This window comes from Ammospiza nelsoni, chromosome 6 (assembly GCF_027579445.1).
Source record: "Ammospiza nelsoni isolate bAmmNel1 chromosome 6, bAmmNel1.pri, whole genome shotgun sequence".
NCBI classification, from domain to species: Eukaryota; Metazoa; Chordata; class Aves; order Passeriformes; family Passerellidae; genus Ammospiza; species Ammospiza nelsoni.
The window spans coordinates 58,824,464-58,846,610 of record NC_080638.1 but is presented as its reverse complement, the minus strand read 5'-3'; the positions used below and the strand labels follow the sequence as shown (position 1 = coordinate 58,846,610).

The following is a 22,147-nucleotide window of genomic DNA, read 5'->3' as shown; positions in this document are numbered from 1 at the left end:
GGCAGGATGGTGCTGGTGGCTGCTAAAATCAGGTGTTCATTGATTCCTTTTTCGGCCACACACAAGCAATTTGAAATAACTGTAGAGCAATATTTTTGCATTTGCTGCTGTAAGTCCCTGAGAATGGAGTTTTGAGGCAGATGATGCATTTTGGCTATATGTGATTTTTAATTTTAAAACTGGGCTTACAGCTGGATTGGTTCTCTCATGAGATAGATTTTTGTGATTCAACTGAAATTTTCAGTGAGTTTGCTTCTCATTTTGAAGAAACTCCCTTTTTGTTACTAAGCTGTGGCCAGAATAGGAGTCCCATAAACATACATTGTATGTATTTGGAGCTCTTTAAAAGAAATCTTTCTGTTTCAAAAACTTTTATTTTCCTCTCTTCATTTGCAGCACTACAAAGGAGAGATGGCTTTCTGCCCTTATCAAGGAAAGGTCTCTGTCTTGCCCTGAGCTGAGATTTAGCTTGCAACTTAGCAGCACCTATTTATAGTTACTTCCTGAAAAAAAAAAGAAAATCAGCAAGTACAGTGGGGTTCCTTAGCCCATCATACAGGGGAGTGCATCCAGACATGAAAACAATCTTTTCACATGTCACATCACAGTGTATTGTGCACCCCTAACCACAGAGGAGTAGGGCAAGGACGTGTTTGGGATCAGCTCATGCTGGATGCTGCCAGGAAAATGTTAGGTAATAATCATGCTTATTGTAAATAAAATCTTTGCTCACAGGGCAATATTTGTGCACTGCTGCTTTCTCTAGGATTATTTCTAAAGGAAATTACAGTGCTGGGCTCTGTTGCAGATAGGTGGGTTGGTTTGTCATTTTTTCTAATGGCTGGATGTGCTATTTTTCTTGAGGCAGCTCTTGCTGACTTTCACTTTCCAGTTCAGCAGTTCCCAGGGTAGGGGAAGCATATTTTGGCTTCTGTGCTTGCCAGAAACAAAACAAAGCAGCATATCTGAGCAGAATTAGGTTGCACAGTGGCTTACTCAGTACAAGGGAGCTGGTCCACTCACAGTCTGCTAAAAAGCACAGAGATAGTGGATGACTGCAAGGGTTTATTTTAAAAGCAGGACGTTTCCTCATGAGTAGCACTACTGTAAAAATGGCTGGCCTGCCCTGCTGCCCTCAAATTCAGACCTTGGCATGGGCTGAGGGACAGATTTGGGAGGGGTGGATCCACATGCCAAGGTCACCTACTTGAGTATTGAGGGCAGGTGCAAGTGTTTCCTTAAATTTGATTGTGGTGGGGTTGGATTTTTTTGGAGGAGGGGGCTTTGAGGTTTACAGTAAAATACAGTGACACCTTTCTAAAGGCCACACAAAGCAACCAGCCCAGCCTAGTGGCACAGCCTGAATTTCTGTGACAAACCTTTCTCTCTCTCTCTCTGCAAATATGTCTCACTAGCAGGATGAGAGAGTCATCCTGGGCTGAGAGGGTCTCTTTTCAGAACACACCTCCACTGCCTGCAGAGGTGATACAGCATGCAGGACACAATGCCAGCTGTACTTTAGTGGTGGTTTTGCCAGGCTGGGGTGTAAAGCTGGACACCTCCATGTCCCAGCTCAGTGCTTGGCACAGCACAGGGGCAGATCCATCCTTAAGGCCACAGGTGGTGTAGCATGGAGGTCATGCACCTGGCCAGGAGCCACAGGAGATAAAACACTGCTGAGAAGAACTCGTTATTGGCCGGCTGAAGAACCTTGTTTTTATCCTGAGGGCTCCTCTGGTCAGCTCATTTCACTGCCTTTGTGTCTCTATTGGTGTTTCTAAAGCTGCTGGCCCCTCTGGAGAGGTTGGGGGTCTGCTGGTGCCCTATCACACCTCAGGGTGTGGGAGGGTGTGCAAAGAATCCCTGTGCTCTGCTGTCCTGTGACTCAAAGGTCTTTAATAGGATGCATTGTCCTTTTGGAAGGCAAAAGATAATTATGCAATTATCCAGATGAGAGCTTGGACTGGCCTTGGGGCTGAACTCCAGCTCTTGGGGAAAATAAGATAAGCATATTAACAGGCAGTGTTTGCTCCTCTGTGTGTCACCTGAGAGCATCTCCTTACTGTGTGTGGGGACTTCTTATGACAGGGAAAAACTTTCTCCTGTGGTATCTGGGAAAATTGCTGGATACTGCCAGGCCTCTGAATTCATCACCTTTCCTTGGTGGAGGAGACCCATCAGGTTTCTGCAGCTGGGTGTCTCATGACTGTTGGCTTTTATAGGGAATGGGCTTTTTGCAACAGGTTAATTCCCTGCCAGTTCAAACAATGAGCCTGTGACACTTGAAGAAAGCTTTACATAAGCCTTTTATGGAGACCAGTTTTGCTGGAAAGACTGCTGTTAACTGAAACAACACTAAGGTTTCTTTCAGCAAAATCAATTAAAAATTACATGCTGAAAACAGAAGCTGAATGCCTTTCCTAATTACATACAGCCACTGTTAACAGAGCAACTTTTATTAGTGTGCTGTTTGCTTTTTCCATGGGTCAAGACAGTGTAGACATGGGATTCCTCATGTTCACTCTTTGCTTTGTTTTTGGTTGTTGGTGTTTTGTTTGGTGGGTGTTTTTCAGCTGTTGATTTTGTTTATTCTGATGCCTTTTTTCACATCTGGAGCCAGATCTTGTTTCCCCTGAAGTCAAGGGGCTTTCTCCAGGGAGGTAAATGAGCAGTGGAACTGGATCTGTGGCTGATAGCAGCAGTGCTGTCTCTGCAAGGCAAACTGCCTGGCTGGGGGGCTGTCCAGGGATTACTGCTGGTTTGCTTAGGTGCTGTGCAGAGCTTTGTTTTCTTGGTAAATAAAGATAAGCCTTTGGTTCAATCAGGTGTTTTTAAGCTTTTCTGAAAGACCTTATAAGAAAGACCTCCAGGCTGCTGCCTGGAGACCTGATAACAGCCTTCCAATATCTAAGAGGGGTCTGCAAGAAGGTGGAGAGAGACTTTTTGCAAGGGTATGCAGTGATAAGACAAGGGGGAATGACCTTAAGCTGAAGAAGGGTAGATTGAGGTTAGATACAAAAAAGCAATTCTTTACTGTGAGGGTATGAGGCCCTGGCACAGGCTGCCCAGAGAAGCTGTGGATGCCTCATCCCTGCAAGTGTTCCAGGGCAGGTTGGACAGGGAAGGTGTTCCTTCCCATGGCAGTGGGGGTTGGAATGAGGTGATCTGTGAGGTGCCTTCCAACCCAAACTGTTTTATTGCTCAGTGAAAGTTTTTGCTTGAATGTGCTGCAGTTGATGCCTCTCTAGGTAACTGTTGCTGATTTGATGTATTTTATGCCTCCTTTCCCCGTGGATTTGTCTGTGTGGGCAGAGTTGTTTGCATCTGAGGAAAGGGTGGGAACAGCTCAACCAGTGCCAGAATGGGTGTGAGTCTCCATAACCTCAGCTGTGGGATCTGCCCTCTGTCACTTCCAGAACTCCATTTGGGGGAGCTCTGAGGCTCAGTGCAGTGTGAGATTGGGGCCCCAAAGACCAGAGTGGATATAAATGTAAGCAGAGCAAAATGAAGGATGTGCTGATTTCTGAGAGCAGCAGAAGGGATGAAATGTAAGCTGATTATCTGGTGAATGAGTGAAGCAAATCAGCTAAAAGCTGCAAACTGGCACAGAATACCCCACCAGCAATCCCATGCCTACAACAACTGCTTAGTGTAGAAGAGGAATTTTCCTGCTGGAGTCTCTGGAAACACTTCATTCAGCTTTAGGAAACATAAGGGGATGTGTCTGAGGGTCAGGAGTGTAGTGATGTCTGTGGCTATCTTATCTGACAGTCAACAGCTCGTGCAGACTGATTTGTGCTTCTAGACAGAGCATCTTGCACAGTGTTCCCCTCTGCTGTGGGTGCTGCATGCCTGTGAGATGGGCTCTCTTACAGCCTCTGGCATGCAGTGCTTAGAGGATTGTTTCTCTGCACTTGATCAAATGGAAAGTGCAGAGAGGAAAAAAAAAAAGCCCAGCCTCTCACGTTTCTGTGTCATGTTCAATCAGTCAGAGTGCAGGCCAGCTCAGGCCTGATTTACAGTTGTGCTTAGCAAGAGCAGTCCTGTTTGGAGATGCACAGATCAGATCTCTGTGCCCCATTGACTCCACTGTATATCGTCTGTGAACTTTGGTGGAACTTTCCACATGACTAAGGACTACTGAATAGCCCACAGAAGCTGTTGGCTCTGCTAGTGTCTACTTTTGCTTTATGGTTATTTAAAGGGGCTGATTTTAAAACCTGCAAACCCTGCATATAATGAGTTTGTATAAATAATTAAAAAAATCCCAGCTCAAAGGGGCCTCAAGAGTTTGTGTAGTTCATCCACCTGCCCCAAGGCTGGAGAACCTTTGCTGAATGCCAGTCTCTCATACTTTCACTTTTTTTTGGTGTAGCTGCTACATTTACATATTAAAACATGTGAACTCTTACAGGCAGAGACTCATTTAGGGAATGCTTGCAATGAGAGCTTGGTGTTGTTTGAGAATTCTGGAGCTGATGCAATAAAAATATAAAAATAAAAAAAATCCCCTAATCTGTGGAGGGGATAGGTGATTAGATGTGAGTTGTGTTCTGGCATTCCTTTTGTGACTAATAAATCCTCATGGAGGCATTTCACAATAAAAGAGCATGCAGATGCAATTAAGAAATAGCTATGTGTAACAATTACAGACAAGTTTGCAAAGAATGGAGACTTGGAAACCAGAATTAGGCTCAATCTTTAAGTCCTAGAGCACTAGGGAATATTTAGATTATAACTTCTGAAACAAAGAAACTTTTTACAAAAATACTGGTTTTCTGTCTTTCCTGTGCTCTTCTTTCTATTTTAAAGGCATAAAGGTCACCAGAAGGAGAAAACATAAAACTTAAATATATTTTATGTTACTTAAAATTTATTTTTTAAAACTGCCCCTAAATATTACTATTATGTTTTTAGCCAGAACTGCTCATCTGACTTTTAACATGTTCCCTGATTCCAAGGGCATTCAGGTGTTTGATTTCACAAATTTTGAAAACATTTGCTCTGAGCTCTCCAGAATTGCCCAGCATTAATCCAGTAATTTTATTGATCTTTGTACCCATCTCAGAAGGAGGAAGCTTTCAGTGTCACTCTCTGAGAACATGAGCCCTGGGTTGGCATTAGGGAGGCTGATATATATAGCTGGGGAAAAGGTCTCTCTGTCAACCTTAATAAATGTTTTGTACAACTTCTCGAAAGAAGGATTATGCTGACAAAATGCTGTTGCATCTGCTCCTCTGACTTGCTGAAATGGAAGATTTCTTGCATCACAACATGTTGCAGTGAGTGAAATTGTATTTGTGAGAGACACAATGAGAGACTCTGTGTTGAAATATTTGGCCTGCAGCAATAGCTGCAGTTAGCCAGGGAGAATCTGACTTACTCTTTTAGCTGCAGCAAAATTGGCACCTGATGTTTCCTTGGTCAATAATTCCAATGTTTAGATCCTGTTCTTTGTGCCAGAGAGCAGGTGGGTTACTCTGTGCAAGCAGAGGAATTTTGTAAAGCCATCCAGCAACTTTTAATATCAGTGGTGCATCACTGTCACACCTTGTCTATGGATTCTATTTCAGAGCTGCCTGTAGTGATACAGATATAAACTGAAAATAACAACACAATGGAAAATGTCAACTATGACAGGGTAGTGCTGCAGTAATAAGTGTTTTACAATTCAGAATGTCTGGGAGAGAATTCCCCCTCCTGTCAGTGGTTCCCTGGGCAGGGTGGTGGGCACAGCTTTGTGTGCCAGCTGAACTGCTGCTGGGGCTTGTCCTCAGCTGCTGGTGCAGGCCAGGCTGCTGTTTATGGGCCTATTCTCATGGAGCAGCGGGAAAGCATTGCTCATCATTTGGCCTCTGAGTCATGGCACCTTTGCTGTTAATAGGTTGGAGAACCTCCCCTTTTATGAGGCTGTGCCTGAGGGCACAATTTAATCTTGGAATTGTATTACCTGGTTATTATTCCACTGAAGAAGCTGTGGCAGTATTCCAGCTGACAACAATGGAAAGGGGAGCAAGCCTTCAAGTCTCAACTGTGTACAAATGTGATATATTCAGAACCACAGAGATCCTCCATGCTCTGAGCTGATTCCTTCTGAATCAATTAAAGTTTCACAAGCACGATTTATTATTAACATCCAGAGCTGCTTGCACAAATCTCTCAGCAGCGTGGTAGAGGAGTGCTCATGAATCAAGAAAATTACTTCCAAGTAGGTGAGGTTATTTACAAGCTAAATCCCTGATCCAGGCATTCTGCCACAGCTAAGTCTGTCCAATAGGATGTGTGCATCCACATCTGAAGCATTTCTGATCTGAAGCATTTTTGTCGTGGTTCCTGGCCAGAGTGGGTCGTGCCATCTTTGGCTGTTGTGCTGAAAAAGGAAAAGGGGGATGGAGGAGAGGGTGAATTGGAAAAGCAGGGTTAGCTGTGCAAGGGACATTATGCCATGTGCAGACCTGTGTGGCAGCAGGGGCAGCAGGAAATGCTCCCTTCAGACTCTCCAAGGACATTCCAGGCAGCCAGCGTGGGCTGTGGTGCTGAGGCTGCCCTGTGCCTCCCTGTCCAGACTCTGTGCACTTGTGCTGAGAGTCTGAGCTGGTGTGTGACATTTAGCAAGCAGGCTTTGGGTTTTCTCCTCCCTTCTCTGGATCTTGTTACGTTCCTTTTGACATTTACCTGAGCATGAAAATGTAGCAGGGTCCCATGTCCTTGTTGACTCGTGCCTAAAAGCTGAATTAGTGTGCTTTGTATTTCTGTTTGTCAGTGTCTCTTAGCCATAGGTTGAGGAATTGTGTGCTTATCTGTGTTTTGGGGATTTTGACACAATCTTATCAGCTTTGTAACCTTTGACATTTCCTGCACCTTCTCTGTTTTGGTTTTTTTCCCCATTACTTTATAACCATTCTTCCTAGCTGCAGTTCCCCATTCCAGTATTACTCATATAATTTCTCATACATTTTGAGCAGTAGCTTGAAACTTGATGCCCAAACAGCAGCTTTACAGCCAGAATTTCTGCCTTCAGACCCTGTTGAGCACAGAGGGAGCAAAAACCTTGACAGCTGACTCCTGCTTCTTGCTGCTCTGTGCAGCCTTGATAAATGAGAAAGCCAAGGAGAAGCTGTGACTGCTGCCAGCTGGCCAAGCTCCCAGAGAGACAGTCCATCCTCTGGGAAGGTCAGGGGGCAGCACTGCCCAGCCACTCCACCCTTGAGCAGCACAGAGCCTGGAGCCAGGCCTGGGTCTGTCAGTCCTGCTCCTGCTGGGGTCTCTGTGGGAACAGGGACAACCCCCACAGGAATTCTTGGTGTCCTTTGTGCTGCTTGGGATGCAGCAAGCCAGGGAGATTCAGGCAGTCAGCTTATGCCTTGCACTGCAGAGTTAATTTTGACCCATGGATGGGTCCTGACCCGTGGTAGATTTGAGATAGGACTGGTGTAACTCCAGCCTGAATTATTGTTTTTTTCCCTCCTATCCTTACACAAAGAGAAAATGTCCAAATAAGCCTTTGTGGCACCATATCTGTTAAATAAATATCATTTATCAGTGACTGAGCCACTTGTAACATAGTTCCCTGTCTGCTGTCAGAAAAGGCAATGCTGAACTGTGCTGCTTCTTGGAACTCATGAGGTTTTGGAAATGAGCCAGAGCAAAGAGAAGCCAGCCTTCAAACCCCAAAAGCCACAGGTCATCTGTGGCTTGAGTGGGCTGAAGTTGGATTCATGCGTGGAAAGTCTCCATGTCACAGATTCCCCTACACTCTTTTGATCTTGTGAAATTGCTCTGCTCACTCAAACTGGTAATAGCCCCAGGGGAAGGACAGCTATTTGGGGTGATAAAATCAATTGGACACTATCTTGCAGCCTGCCCTCTTTACTGCCCCTCATCATCTCCACTCAGAGCTGCCTTGGGGTCCTTCAGGACTGACAGTTTTCCTAAGCCACAGAACAGGCAGAAAAGTTCCTGCCAGAGCTGTTGGATGCTTCTTCCCAGCATCAGCCTGTGGCATCTCTGGATCCCTGCTGGCCAGGAAGCAAGGCAGCAAATGCCAAATATTGCCAGTAAGCTGCCATTGGAATGGGGACACATGGAAGAGAGAGGATGATGTCTCAGGGGGCCTGGCTGTTGCTGTGCATGAGTTAAATGTGGAATGGAGTATTGGGTATTTCACATTCTCTCATTAAATGTGGCATGGAGTATTGGGTATCTCATGTTCTGTCATGTCTAGAACAGGGCAATTGAAGTCACTGTTTGATTGCCTGAGAGCCTTCCCTAATTTCTCTTCATTTTCTTACAACCAGGCTCATGCTGAAAATCTCCACCTCTTCTCCAGGGAAGCTCCTGATATTTCCAAGTCTTTGCTCTGCCTGTGTCTTCCTTGGGACCTTGCTGTGGTTTGGGGCAGTTCAGGCTGTTCTGTTCCCTGGGGGATGCAGTTAAAAGACAGCTCTGTCCTTAGCAGAGCTGGGTTATAGAAATAGGCACATCATGGCCAGACAATCCCTATTTCCCTGAAGCCCACAGCATGCAGGGGTGGCTGGAGCCTCTGGGTGTAGCACAGGCACTGCTGGCTCCCAGGCTCTCTCTGGGCTCTGCTGGCACAGCCCTGCACAGCCCTGGCCAAGTGAGTGTCTGTCCCAGTTATGTAAGGAGGAATTTCAACATTAATTACCTGTCTTGGCTTTGGGTTTCTTTCTGTCTCTGCTGACACCAGAATGAATCTCAGAAGATTCAGTGTGGCTTCCTCAAACAAAACAAACAAACTTTATTTCACAGGCTCTAGGGTTTGCTGATTTCTGCCAGGAGCATCCACTCTTCTGGGATGTTTTCCCTTTGTTTCCCTGCCACTGAGGAGGGACAGCAGTTTTTCTGGAGATGCTGCTGAGCATAGCTAACATGCTTAAATATTTGAGCTGCAGGGAGGCTGGCACTTCCAGTCAGGCCAATTAAAAGGGAAAAAATTAACATTTCCCTTTGCTCCCAGCCACCTTCCTGCATTCTGAAGGGCTGGAGGAGGGAGGGATGCCTTTAGAGCTGTAGAGGTTGGCTGGGACAGAGGTGTGTGCTGGGCCAGAGGTATCTGTGTGGATCGTGTTCTCCCTAATGGCTTTCCTCCCCCCTTCTGAAGTCATTAATGCTCGTTAAGCCAGGATGGAAACAAACCCAAACAACAACAGTCTGCAAAATAATTCCATCACTCCAGACTAGTTCTTTTTTTTTCCTCCAGTGAAGCAATTAGTCTCCTGTGATCCCATTTTTAGCCAGGCTGGAAACAAGCAGCCGGACAATAGTGAATTCCTCTTCTGGCAGAGCAGTCATTGGATCTGCTCCCTGATGGGAAAGGTGAGGTGAGCCCCTTTCCACTCTAGGGGAAGAATCTCCCTGCAGAAATCCCTGTGGGCCTTGCTGAAAGCCCTATTTTTGTGCAGCCTCTCCCAGTGAGTCACAGCCTCTGGCTCTCTGGCTACTCTGAGAGCTCTCAGAACCATGGCTTTTCTGCCAGCCCACTGCAGGGTTTAATTCTCTGTGGCTTTGCTCTCCTGGGTGTACAGCCCTTCCCACTCACTGGCTGATGATGCCAGTTGTGGCTGCCAGAAAGTCATGAAGTAACTTGTGGTTTATACCAGCAGCAGAGCCATGGAGGATTCGTGTGGAGGTGGGTGAGACTTCCTAGTCTCACTCTTTGAGTGGTACTTGGAGCTTGGAATGGCTCAGTTTGATCCTGGGAATGGCTCAGCTTGGTCCTGGGAATGGCTCAGTTTGATCCTGGGGATGCCTCAGCTTGGTCCTGAGAATGGCTCAGCTTGGTTCTGGGAATGAATGGCTCAGTTTCGTCCTGGGAATGGCTCAGCTTGGTTCTGGGAATGAATGGCTCAGTTTCGTCCTGGGAATGGCTCAGTTTCGTCCTGGGATTGGCTCAGTTTGGTCCTGGGAATGAATGGCTCAGTTTGGTCCTGGGAATGAATGGCTCAGTTTGGTCCTGAGAATGGCTCAGTTTGGTCCTGGGAATGCCTCAGCTTGGACCTGGGAATGAATGGCTCAGCTTGGACCTGGGAATGGCTCAGCTTGGTCCTGGGAATGAATGGCTCAGTTTGGTCCTGGGAATGGCTCAGTTTGGTCCTAGGAATGGCTCAGCTTGGAGCTAGGAATGAATGGCTCAGCTTGGAGCTAGGAATGGCCCAGCTTGGACCTGGGAGTGGCTCAGCCTGTGCTAGGGGACAGTGCTGTGAGCAGTGGAGTGTGATATGAGCAGGGTCAGGCAAAATTTGGGGTGTGTGATAGGGAAGAGAGGCTGAAGTCACTGAGGCTGCCCAGAGCAGCTGTGGATGCCCCATCCCTGGAAGTGTTCAAGGCCAAGCTGGAGAGGACTTGGAGCAACCTGCTTCAGGAGGTGTCCCTGCCCATGGCAACTGGGTTGGGATGAGATAATCTTTAGGGTTCCTTCTAACCACAGCCATTCTGTGATTCTCCTCTATGATTCCCTGTGTAGCATCACACAGAGCTGTGGGGGGAGCTTGGCCAGAGGCACCCGGGAAATTACTCCATTCCTGTAAGTGCTTGTAACATGAGTAAGGTGAAGTGCTGTCCTGGGGCAGAGCCTGCAGCTGTGCCACACACAGGGCCTTCCTCTTGCCTTTGAGGTTTTTGTAGGGTGTGGGAAGCACTGGGTTCTCCCTCCCTGGCTGCAGCACCCTCACTGCCCTGAAAAGCACGGATGGGACAGGGTATGACAGGGCAGGTTCAGCTGGAGAGCGCTGTGGCTGTGCTGCTGGAGGAGGAGATTAAATCACTAGCAAAAGGGATCTTGCTGTCTCTAGGTTCTGAAAAGCAGCCCCAGTGCCACCTTAGCAGCTGGACAGTGCTAAACCCCAACACTTCCCTTTCAGGATGCAGGAAGGCTCTGAGCCCAAATCCACGTTTTACCTCATGCACACGAGGTAAAAGCCACAGGGTTTCTAGTTAGGTGCCAGGAAAAGCTGCAGCTGCCCAGAAAAGGGCAGCTGAGGACAGAGGGGAGCTCTGCTCGCTGGCTGCTGGGATTAAGAGCAGCTCATAGCGTGTTTGAGTCATGTGTCACCAGCTCTGACTCCTCTGGAATGAAGGTGTCGTGTGGGCACCAGGGCTGTGCAGTGCTCCTGCTCCACGTGGAAAGCCAGGGTGGGGAAACACTTGCCAAAGAATTCTGCCAGGCAGGCTCATCTGGGGATGTGCAGAAAAAGTGTTTGTGCCTGATCTCTGCTCTGGGACACAGCCTGCTGCATCCCAGCATCACCCCTGGTGTCAGCTCCATGCCTGGGCAGAGATGCCCTGGTTGCTGGGGAGGGAGGAGAGGCTGTTGATAAACATTATCATCTTGTTGGATGTTGTCTGGTTTGAGTCATTCCAAATGATGGTTGCTGGTGGTGCCAGGAGTGCCAGCAGGCAGCAAACCAAATGCCCAAGGGTTGAGTTCCAGGTGGGTGGGATGGCTGTGGGGATGCTAATATGTGCAAAGAAACTCAGATTCCAAACCTGCAGTGCCAAATTAGGGGGTTGGCTGGAGAGGAAGCAAGGTGGGTTTGCATTTGTATCACTGTGGTGCTTCCCAAGTCACCACAGGGACAATGGGAGGTGGGAGGTGAAGTAACCCAGTGTTCAAAAGCTGATTCCAAAGGCAGCTGCTCTGGCATGGTGTGGTTGCTTTCCTGTTAACAGCCAGGACAAAGCACAGTGCAGCACCCACAGCACCACCCCCAAACAGTGAACTGTGCTCTCACAGCCATGGGATCATCTCAGGAACTGTGGAATCATTCCTCATGCAAAGCCATGGAGAAGTTTGCAAACCATTTGTGAAGTAAAGCATTGTGGAGTCTGTTTGAGAATAGAGATGGAGGACAGGTAAACTTACAAATGATGTCCCCAAAGTGCAGAGGGAACATGGGCCATCTGTTGCTCCATGTCTGCAAACCCATCTAGAAAAGTTCCGGGGGTTCATTAGCTTTAATGTGTCAGTTGTGGGTGATGCATTTCAGCATGTTGGGATTGAAATAATGCCCTTTTTATTCCTTTTTCTCAGGACAGGACAGTCATTCTGCTTTCCCTGAGCCTCCATGGTTTTCCATTAGTCCTCCATCAATTATTTATTCATGGGAGAGTATCTGAGAGCAGCAGTCCAGTGTGAGAGCAGCAGTACTTGACTCTGGAGGAGTTTGAAGTACTTGATGGCTCAACCCACTGGAATTGTCAATAACATTAAGAAGTACTTTCCTGCCACAAAATAAAAATGTGGCCTTGTAGGTGGAGAGTGCTAAACTTTGATGAGGACATGAGCTAAAAACCAGTGCACTTCAGATGCCACCTGAGTGTAGCTTTAGTGAGGACAGACAAGGAATTTTTTGAGAATCACCTTGCCTTCAAGTTGACTAAATATTTTTTTGTATTGTGATAGAAAATATGTATTGTTGTGCAGTTCTGGCCTGTGTTGTAAACATGGGAGGTCTGGGTAGAAAATCTGCAATTCTGAGTTTTGATCTGATGTGGTGTTTCAGCAAGAGGCACACAGGTTTTTGCCTGATGTTTCTTGTCTCCCTAGAGTAGAAACAAATTTTGGTGAGGATTTGTGGTGTCTTCTTCCTGACCAAAGGGATTTATGAGCAAGACCTATAATTGGAACCTGTGTGAGGAGAGGGACCTGCTGGCTTCAGATCTTCCACAGCTGAAATAGTAAAATCTGAATATGTCAGGAGGCACATTTCCAGCTAGACACACAGCACCCTGGGCATCCTTCTCCATGGTCACACGTGTCAGAGGCCAAAGGGACTTGATGTGTGAATGTGCTAAAAATTCAGGGGCTGAGCAGTGTAAAGACAGACTTTCCTCACTCATGTCCCATTTCTGTTTTTTTCCTTGATGGGGTCACTGGAGACAGTGCTTATTTGATTTGGTGATGAATTTGTTTGATACATAACAGGAGCAGCTCCTTGTACCTGGCAGCTGCGTCAGGTGAGCATCACTTGACTCCTGCTCTGGGTTACTGCTGCTTTACTAACAGGAAGCCACCTAAGGCGCCTAATTTGGGAACTTTGGTAGCCTTGTCAGCTGGTGAGGCAAATTTAGAGGCTTGGGAAAGCATCAGTGCCCCTGTGCCAGCTGAACAGGGAGCCCAGACCAGTGAGACTCGAGAGTTAAGTGCTTGATGTGCCACGGGGATAACAGCAGCCAGCGTTGTTGGTGGGCAGTCTGGGGTCTGTTTGATGCTGTGTGGCATTTGGGGTGACACATGAGATCAGGTGTGTCCCTGCTGGCCTGGCACTAAGGTCACTGTCCCTGGTTCCTGCATGCAGGCAGCCTGGAGGAGTCAGAGTGGGGCTGCAGAGAGCTGAGCATGCCCAGCCAGGAATTGCTCCTGGCTCTGCCCTGCTTGTCCAGGATCCTTGGGCTTCACACAGCTCTGGGTGAATCACCTGTAATGAGTGAATAGCAACAGTAATTCACATGAAATGAGAAACTAAATCTTGGGATAATGACCCATCTTCTAGGCTCCTAGAAAAACTTCTTCCATTTTATATTTAAGTGATTGCTGTGGTCAAAAGCAGAGAGATCAGAATCCCTGTGTTTGCCTAAAGGTTCCCTGGAGTCTTAGGAAATAAAGAGCCAATTATATCAGTGATGGTATCAGTTTATTTTCTTAAGAAACAGCATTTCCTAGGAAATTCATTCATTCATTTATTCCAAGGGGAACCAGGCAGAGCCCCCTCCTGTGCAGCAGTGGGGTGGCTGTGTGCTCTGTGCCCACAATGTGTCACTAGCAGGGAGACTGTTCTTTTGCTCTCTGCATAAAAATTCAGTGCAGATGGTGACATTCTCAAACCCAGCCATGCTGGCCCAGCACGGATGCTTCCTCAAAAGTTAATAGTAAGTTTGGCAGTGGAAATCTACAGGCCAAAGGAAGGTGCTTTTAAAAATCCTGTCTAAAAATACAGTACTTCTGCCTTCAGCTTTGTTTATTCCCTTATAGAAAGGAGATTAGCACCTGTAGCCTTAGCTTTATAAATCTGGATCTGTAATTCAGAGCCTTAATAAGGTTAAGTAATTTTTTTTTTCCTCAGGGAAGGGCCTATTTCAGAATTGAGTAAACTTGACAGGAGTTGGGTTTTTTTCACTGATTCCCCTGGATTTAGAGTCAGGCTCAGAGCACAGTGAGCCTTACCTGTATCAGATGAATGTGGAGAAGTCTGCCTGACCAGATTTACAGGTTCCAGGCAGGAGTATCCTTCCCACAGAGCCCTGCTGGCATTCCCAGTACCAGCACAGGCTGGTTTGCTGCCCAAGCCCGTGCCACAGGCAGTCTGCACACTGATGGATAGGGACACCTTCGTTTTTATTTTCTTTGGTATTTCTAGGAGTGAAATATTCCCCCTAAGACTGGAGTGAGGAGGGTGGGTTCCAGGGCAGCTGTGGGATGAGCAGGAGAGTCCCTTTGGGTTGGGCTGCTGGCTCATTCCCCCAGGGCAGGGTTAGTGGCACACAGTGGGACCTGTCCTGTGTGCTGGGGAAGCAGCACAGGCCAACCCTGATGCTCCCAGGACAGCTTGGAGCCGTCAGCAGCCCTGTGGTGGGCTGTGGGCAGCTGGGGATGACTAATCCTGGATAACTCTCACTCCATCTTGTAGTGTTGGGGCCATGCTCTGCTGCGGGCACAAACCTGATTTCATTTTAATTTCCATATCAGGCTTTGAATCAACATTGATCTATTTTTGTCAAAGTGACACAACAGGCTTGTGCTTTTTAACCTCTCCTAGCTCCACCAGTCCCCTGATTGTTGTTCCTGCATTTGGGTCTTGAGTCTGTTGTGTGCCTCCTCTGAAGACTTCAGGCAATGGGACACACAAAAAGAAACATTGTGGTTGCTGGGGGTTTTTTTATTTTTTTTTCCTTTTTTCCTCTTTTTCTGGCAACAATAAAATGAGAGCTTTGTTGGGAGCAACTCAGCAAGTAATGTTTCAGGGCCAGCAAATTCCCATGTTGCTGCCCAGTGGGACTGAGGAGTCCATCAGAGGACTAGGCTGGCAGCTCATCCAGAGGGAGAGCGTGGCATCCATACCAAAAACTGGACATGAAGCTTTTTTCCATCCACCTCTCCCCTTCCTGCAGTAAATGGGAGGACAAATGCTCTGGGATTCAGTGAAACACTTCAAGTGTAGCTGAGCAGAGTCCCACATAAAAGTGCAGCAAATAATACATAGATTATATATAAGTATCTATTAAAAAATGCACGCACACCAATTTGGATGTATAAATAAATTATAGGGGCTGTGCCATCTTTGGGATTACTCCAGTGTGGCAACCTCCAGCACGTCTGTGTTTCACCAGTAATGGCTCTGGCTCGTGGCTGCCCCATTTCACATGTCCCCCATGTCTTTTTGCCCTTGTAAAGCTGCCTTTGGACACTGTCATCAGCCCTCTCAGAGCTGCTGAGGGTGTAGTAAAGGGAAGTTTGTGGGTGTGCCTGACCCCACAGGACTCAGTGAGGTCCTACTGAGTCTGTACCACCAGCCTGGGGGAAGCTCTGTGATCATCTCTGCTGGTGTGCCCAGGGTTTTTAGGCTCTGCCTTTATACTTGAGCCTACCACTCTTGTTTTAACTGGAGGATGAATCAGGAGCAATGAAATCCTGTGAGTAATTGTGTTAATCTTCCACAGGTGCCCTTCTGAAGTGCCCAGAGGCAGGGGAGGTGGGAGTGCTGGTGCTTCAAATCACCAGAGAGGTCTTGGATGCTGGGTGATGCCATCTCCTGTGCTGGAAGAGAAGGCAGAGCCTTGGGCACTGCTTTGTCTCCAGAGCAGCAGCCTGGGGATGGGCAGGAGAGGGCCAGGGCTCTGATGTGGGCTGGGAGCTGCTCCCAGGGAGCCCCTGCAGGCAGATGGACAGCCAGCAGTGCTGGGTGCCAGCCCATCTCTGCCAAAAAGCCCATGGTGCTGCCCTAATGCAGGCAGAATGCCTGTAGGAACTCGTGCTTGTGCTTGAAGGGCTGCTTGACTTTAAAATAATAATTTATTGACTGAGCACTTCTGGATGCAGTGCTTGCCAGTCTGCTTAGTCTGAACAGCAACAGAGCAAGAATCAGACTTACCCCATGAGTGTGCAAGGCTGATACCAAGTGCCTTTGGACATCCTGAAGAGCACAGATGCAGGTGTGAGGATCTGTCTGGGGCTAACTCCACTCCTGACCTTGCCCTCGGGCACTCCTTGGCCGTGTGCTGTGGTGAGAGCTTCCAGCGTGTTCCAGTGCTGTGTCTGACCCTGGACCTGAGTCCATATTGCATCAGGCTGTAACATCTTGTGTTGCAAGAGAGGTGGAGCCTGCTTTGGAGGCTGGGTATCCCTAATCCATCACACCTTTATCCCAACACATGGCTGCAGAGCGTTCCCAAAGGTCTGAGTGCCAGCAGGATGGGTTGGCTGAAGCACAGACAAGGCAGGAGGTTCTTGTACTCTGCCACATTCCCCTCCCAGCTGTCTGAGGAGTCTGCAGGATGTGCTGTGGTGGGATGGGGCTGTAAAAGCCCCAGGAATGGTGCTGGGCTCCTGGTTGGAGCCCTGCTCACATGCTGAGGTGGCTGTAGGATGGAGCTTTCCTCTGGCTCCCGTGGCCAGCCAGGACAGGCACCTGTCTACTGCTCGGTGGCCCAGCAATGAGTGTGGATTTCAGTGGAGTTTCACTTACTTCTACCATTTATCTCGAGTCTGAGTTGGATCCTTGAATGATTATATCACATTTCTGCTATTGCTTTGTTGTGAGAAATGAGAAGGTCAGCCTGGAGCCATGGTGGCTGTATTTACAGTCCCTAAACACTGAAGTCTGGTCAGATTTTGAAAACAACTTTTGGCTGTTAGGCCAGTGAAGAGGGGCACTTGCTGTGTTTCATTCCTACTTTCTGGTAATCAGGAATTACAAATATCTGGAGAGATCTTCCCCTCATTTCTGTCCTGTGGCACTGCACTGCAGGTTGCAGTTTGCTGTAGCCAGGCTGTCTGTGTGGCTGGCAGTGGTCTGGGTGGGTTTCACCTCAGAGGTTGTTTGGAAACCAAAATAAATGTTTTCTTTACCCAAAGGAATGTTTTTCAAGGAAACAAAGAGTTGAAGTTATGTTTTGAGTCCCTGTGTATTTTGACATTATTTTGTGCAGTGCTGGGGAGGATGGAGACTGAATCCCATGGGATTTTGGGAATTGTGCTGGGAAGCTGCAGGTGTGTAAAGCAACACTTTCCATCTCAGCCTGCCATGCCCAGTGGTGTGTGTAAATACCTACACACTGTTTATATGCTGGGTAACAACAGTATCCTACCTCTTTTTATTTGGCAGAAAAATTCAGGATTTCAACTCTTTTTCTGCAGCTTGGTGCAGCTTGATCCTTTTCTGATCTCAGCTTAATGGCTCCCTTTATCAAAGGCCAGTAACCTGGTGTTTCATTTGTGATTTCAGTGTTTTCTCCTGCCCTAATGATGTGCCTAAGCAAATACCAGCAGCTCAGCCTGGGTTTTATGTCTTAGCTCTGGTAGAATATGTTGCAGGTGTCAGTTCAGCCTGTATTTACTGCTGCCACTCAGCTCTGCCACTGCCTAGGACATGCTTATCTCTTCCTTGGGGCTGTGAGAGTGTGAGGTTCTGCTTATAAAAGCTTACTTGATCATAGAAATAAATAATGTTTGGTTGTTATTGTAAAAATGTGGATGATGTGATCCATTTTCTGTGAGGGAATTTATAAGCAAGTTCTCTACAACCCAAGACTTTAGGAAACTGCCTTAATTCCCAAAGTGGTATAAAATCTTGGGGACAAAATGTGGAGATCCCTAGTCCAAAGCTTGTGGGAATAGATTCATGAAAATAATTCTTCTCTTTGAGTTTCCTAAATGAGTCTCCAAGATGAAGAAAGAAAATAATGTTATGGATCCAAAATAAATGCTAAGGCTTTTTAAAAGCAATTATGTATATTTTTTTTTGCAAGTTAAGACAGCATTGGTTTCAGGTAAAAGGAAGTATTTCAGTTTGGATGTTCCTTATGAATGCAAAGGAAAATGGGAAACATTATCAGCTTCACAGGGGTATTTAGGGCTTTACATAAAACTGAGACCTCCATCTGTTCTCCTCTTTATTTAATCAAAGTATGGGTTTAAATCTGTTGTCCACTGTATTTGGAGCAAAGCCTCCAACTTGAAAACTACTGCCTTTTCCTTAACTGTCTTACCAACTGTGCTATTCTGCAGGTTGTACATCTTTCATTCTCCTCTGTTGAAGTTGATTCATTAAAAAAAAAAATTACAATGCTTTTGGAGCAGGAGTTGGAAATGTGTATTACTTTGGTTGCCAGAGCAGGCAATAGAAATGCATTTTTCTGCATCATGATGGAGATTGCAGTATTTTTGTGAAGTAAAATGACTTCAGCAGAAGAGGTGGAGAAAAATTAAAATCTCATCCCTGCTTGCAAGGGAACTTGAATGCACATTTGCTCACTCAAAAGTGTTTCCAAGGAGTGTCTAAAGGGAAAATTTTCCCTTCAGAAAAGCCAAAATCACTCATTTAGCTAATTTCAGGTTTGGGGATTTTGTTTTTCATTGTGTATTCTTTGAAAACCATTTGGCTGGAGTTCCATGTTAGCCACACTTACTTTGTGGCTGGCACCACTGAGTGATTTGCATTGACATGGGAGCACCAGGCTTTAATGAGCTTTAAACTGGACCTTTGAGATCAGCAAACCTGGGATAACCTTGAGGGGAGGCAGGAAGCCAGTGTCTGCCACTCTTACACTTCTGGATCCTTACTACATGTACAGCCCTTACCAAAACAGGGTGATGAAACCAAAATAAGGAAAAAACTGCCCAAACTTCATCCTTTCAAATACAGTTTCTACATCAGGAGTGAAATGGCAGGTACGTGTATCACACACATTTCCTGGCAAAAGTCCCTGGTGCAGGGAAATTGCATTTGACAGATGCTTGGGAAAAGGACCAGATCATCTGCAATTGTAATTTTGGGTTTTTTACAAACGTCAAACTCGAGCAGCAGATGTGCAAAGAACACCTCTCCCAGTGAGTGACACTGAAGCAGCTCATTTTGTCATTTCTTCTGGGTCTAGACTAAACAAGGCCATTAAGCCAGGGTGCCATAGCTGAGGGTGAGGACAAAGACAGCCTTTTCTGAGTCAGGATGAAGCCTGTTTTCCAGGGAGGCTTTGCCAGTGAGAGGCAGAACCTCGGCTGGACCTTAGAAACGCAGCCTCAGAAAACCTCTGTGCCGTTACTGCTTCATGGAACTGCTAAAAATATTGGATGGAAAATGCAAGTATTAAGGAAATGAGGTAGATTTGGCCTTTCTGAGCTGGATGGCTTCCAGTTTCATCAGCTTCCCGGAATCCTTGCTGTGAAAATGAAGAGCTCCTTGTAAATCTCGGAGAACTGTCAGTGTTTTTCCTCTCATGTGGCCGTGCTGGCTTATGGGGAGACCTGTCAGCATCAAGCAGTGAGTTCAGAGCTCACAACTGCTGGGATGGCTTGGGACAAATGCTCAAACCACAGCTTTCCCAGGGATTTATCTTATGGGGCAGCCAGAGAGAGGCTCCAGAGGAGCCCATGGCTGGGGCTGCCACTGTGCTGGCCCACGAGACCTCTGAGAAGGAAGTGTAGGATGATCTCCTGTCACCTTGCTGAGCAGAGAGCATTGAGCAGCCTTCTGTGGTCATGGGAGGTCCTCTTCTGAAAGGATCTGCACGTAGCCAAGGGCCTGAGCAAGTGAGAGCCAGAGTAACGTCACATTACAGGTTATGTGAAAATAGAAAATGCGAGTGTTGGGTTTCACACTGCTGGACAGGAGTCAGGAGGAGACAACAGACACTGTTAATGGGTTTAACGTGCAGTGTGGAGGAGCCAAGAGCTGGAGCTCTGCCTCGTGTGGTTAGAGCTACCCAGAGAGAGGCAGACAGTTTAAATTTAATGGTAATTACAGAGCCTCTCTGGGAGGACACAGCCAGCACAGCGCTCTCACACCTGCAGGGCTCCTGCCATCTCAGAGCTGGGGTGAGCATGGTGCCCTGTTCAGCTAACAGGGGTTTGGGACATCTGCAGCATGTCCTTGGGGCAGAGGTGATGTGCTCAGCAGAGCTGGCCCAGCCTGTAGCTGTCTCTTGCCTCTGCTCTCCCACATTTTGACTGTGTTTCTGCTGGCTCACATGTAAGGATGGTGTGTTTTGAGGTATGCCCAAAGTGTTCCAGGACGTGGTGGATGTTTCAGGGAACAGAAGAAGGTTTGCTAGGGGCATCTCCAAGCGAGTTCACCAAAATTCCCCTTGCAGCTGTATCTTCAGGGGTGCACCACAACAGTCAGCAGTGCCCAGGACCGAGAAGGTGTTTGCTGCATTTAAACCCAAGCCAAGAATAAACTGTCCATTTCAGCCACATCGTGGCAGATTCCTGAAAACAAGGCCTGCCTTCATGCTTGGAGGGCTTCCTTGCCCTGCCAGGAACCACAGGGAAGAGCAACAGGAGCTTTGGCTGTAAACTACTGCTGAAGATGGGCTGTCGTGGGCAACCATGCACAAACCTCTCCCTGTGCTCCCCTAAAGCCTTTCCAGGACAAGCCTTTGCCCACATGCCTCAGCCATCATTTGTGATTCTCAGAAGGGAAAAAATAAGTGTCTCCTGCTGAGAATCCCGCCCAGAGCAAACACTGCAGCCTGAAGCAGGCATGGGCACTGTCCTTGGCATCCAGATTTCACTGGGCAGCTCGTGGGCCTGCTGGGAAGGGCAGCAGTTTTGCAGAAGGGTTTTTGCTGGCTTGTGCTGCCAAACCATCCTAAAGTTCAAGAGAGAGGATGTGTGATCTTGTGATTAAGATCCTTCAGGAAGCTGGTGTTCAGCCTTGTCTCTGGGGGATGCTGGGCAAATTTCTTAACTTCTGTCCTTTGCTTTCCCATTCATTCAAAAGAGGCTAAGAATACTTTTCCTTATCTCTTCAGCAGAGGATGTGGCTCTGATTGTCTTACACAATGTGTCCTTGATCTTTCCAGTGCAGCTCAGGGAGGGCTGTCTGGAGTCCCTTGGGCTGTGGAAATGCCAGTGCACAGCAGAGCCATCAACCCCCTGATTGTCACTTAAGGATCATAGATGGAAGATGAACAGGATCAAGCTGGATTCAGATTTCAGCTCAACCACTGGTTTTTATATTGATGTGGAGATGTCACTACTGCTGTTACCACCCTTCCTAGGGAAATAGATATCCAACCAAAGGGCAAAATGGATCTAGAGACAACATGAAGGGGTTCTGATACCCTGAAATGTATTTAGTTTTTGATCATGATGTGGGCATCAGAATGACTTTGAAGGTGGCTTTGTCAAGCCACCCCATCACAGTTCTGCTGTGATGGCTCTGGGCAGCTCTTGGCCCAACACCAAAGACAGCTCAAAACCTGAGCAGTGACCTGTTTGTGCTGCCATCAGAGCTCCTCTCCTGCATCTGCAGTGCTGCCTGCAGCTTGTCTGGCAGCTGCAAAGCAGAGGTGCTACGAGCTGCTGTATTTTTAGGCAGGCATTGCCTAAGCTGCAGGTGACCCCATGGTGTTCCTGACAGCGCTGCTGGCTGCAGGTTATTCCCTTGGGCAATCTCAAGGTCAGACAAGCTGATAAGCTCTGTTAGGGCTCTGTCATTTTGGCAGCTCTGCTTTCCATGAGGAGCTCCCAGGCTGTTAGAGGTGATGTACTGGGAAAAGTGTCCCCCTGCAGCTTGTTGGGCTGCAGGTCTCTTGTGACAGTGACCAGGAGGTCCCCACTCCAGTGAGGGCTATGGGGGATGTTCACTGCTTATTTCAGTGCACTGCTGGAATTGGTACAGATGCCTTATGACGGAGGCATCCTGTGCTGCCTGAAGATTCCCTCTGCCCATGTGGAGTGATGTCAGTAGGGAGTTCCTTCTCTTCTCAGCTTGGATGATGCTCCAGATGGGGTTTATCAGTCAGACTGATAACAAGGAGGTCTGGGACTGAAGCCCCAAGACCTCAGGGGAGCAGGGAAGGTGCTTGCCCTGTGCAGAGGCCTTGCTGGGCTCCCCAGCCTCAGTGTCTGCTCCAGAGTAGCTTTGCTGAATCAGAGTGTAGCCTGTGTGCAGCATTCTGCTACATC

At 47.4% G+C, this 22,147-nt stretch overlaps 1 protein-coding gene across 1 annotated transcript in view; it reads left to right on the top strand.

Annotated features, from left to right (window-relative positions):
- The window catches only part of PRKCH (protein kinase C eta), a 114,064-nt gene that overhangs the window by 72,197 nt on the left and 19,720 nt on the right, over nucleotides 1-22,147 (top strand). The window lies entirely within an intron of this gene.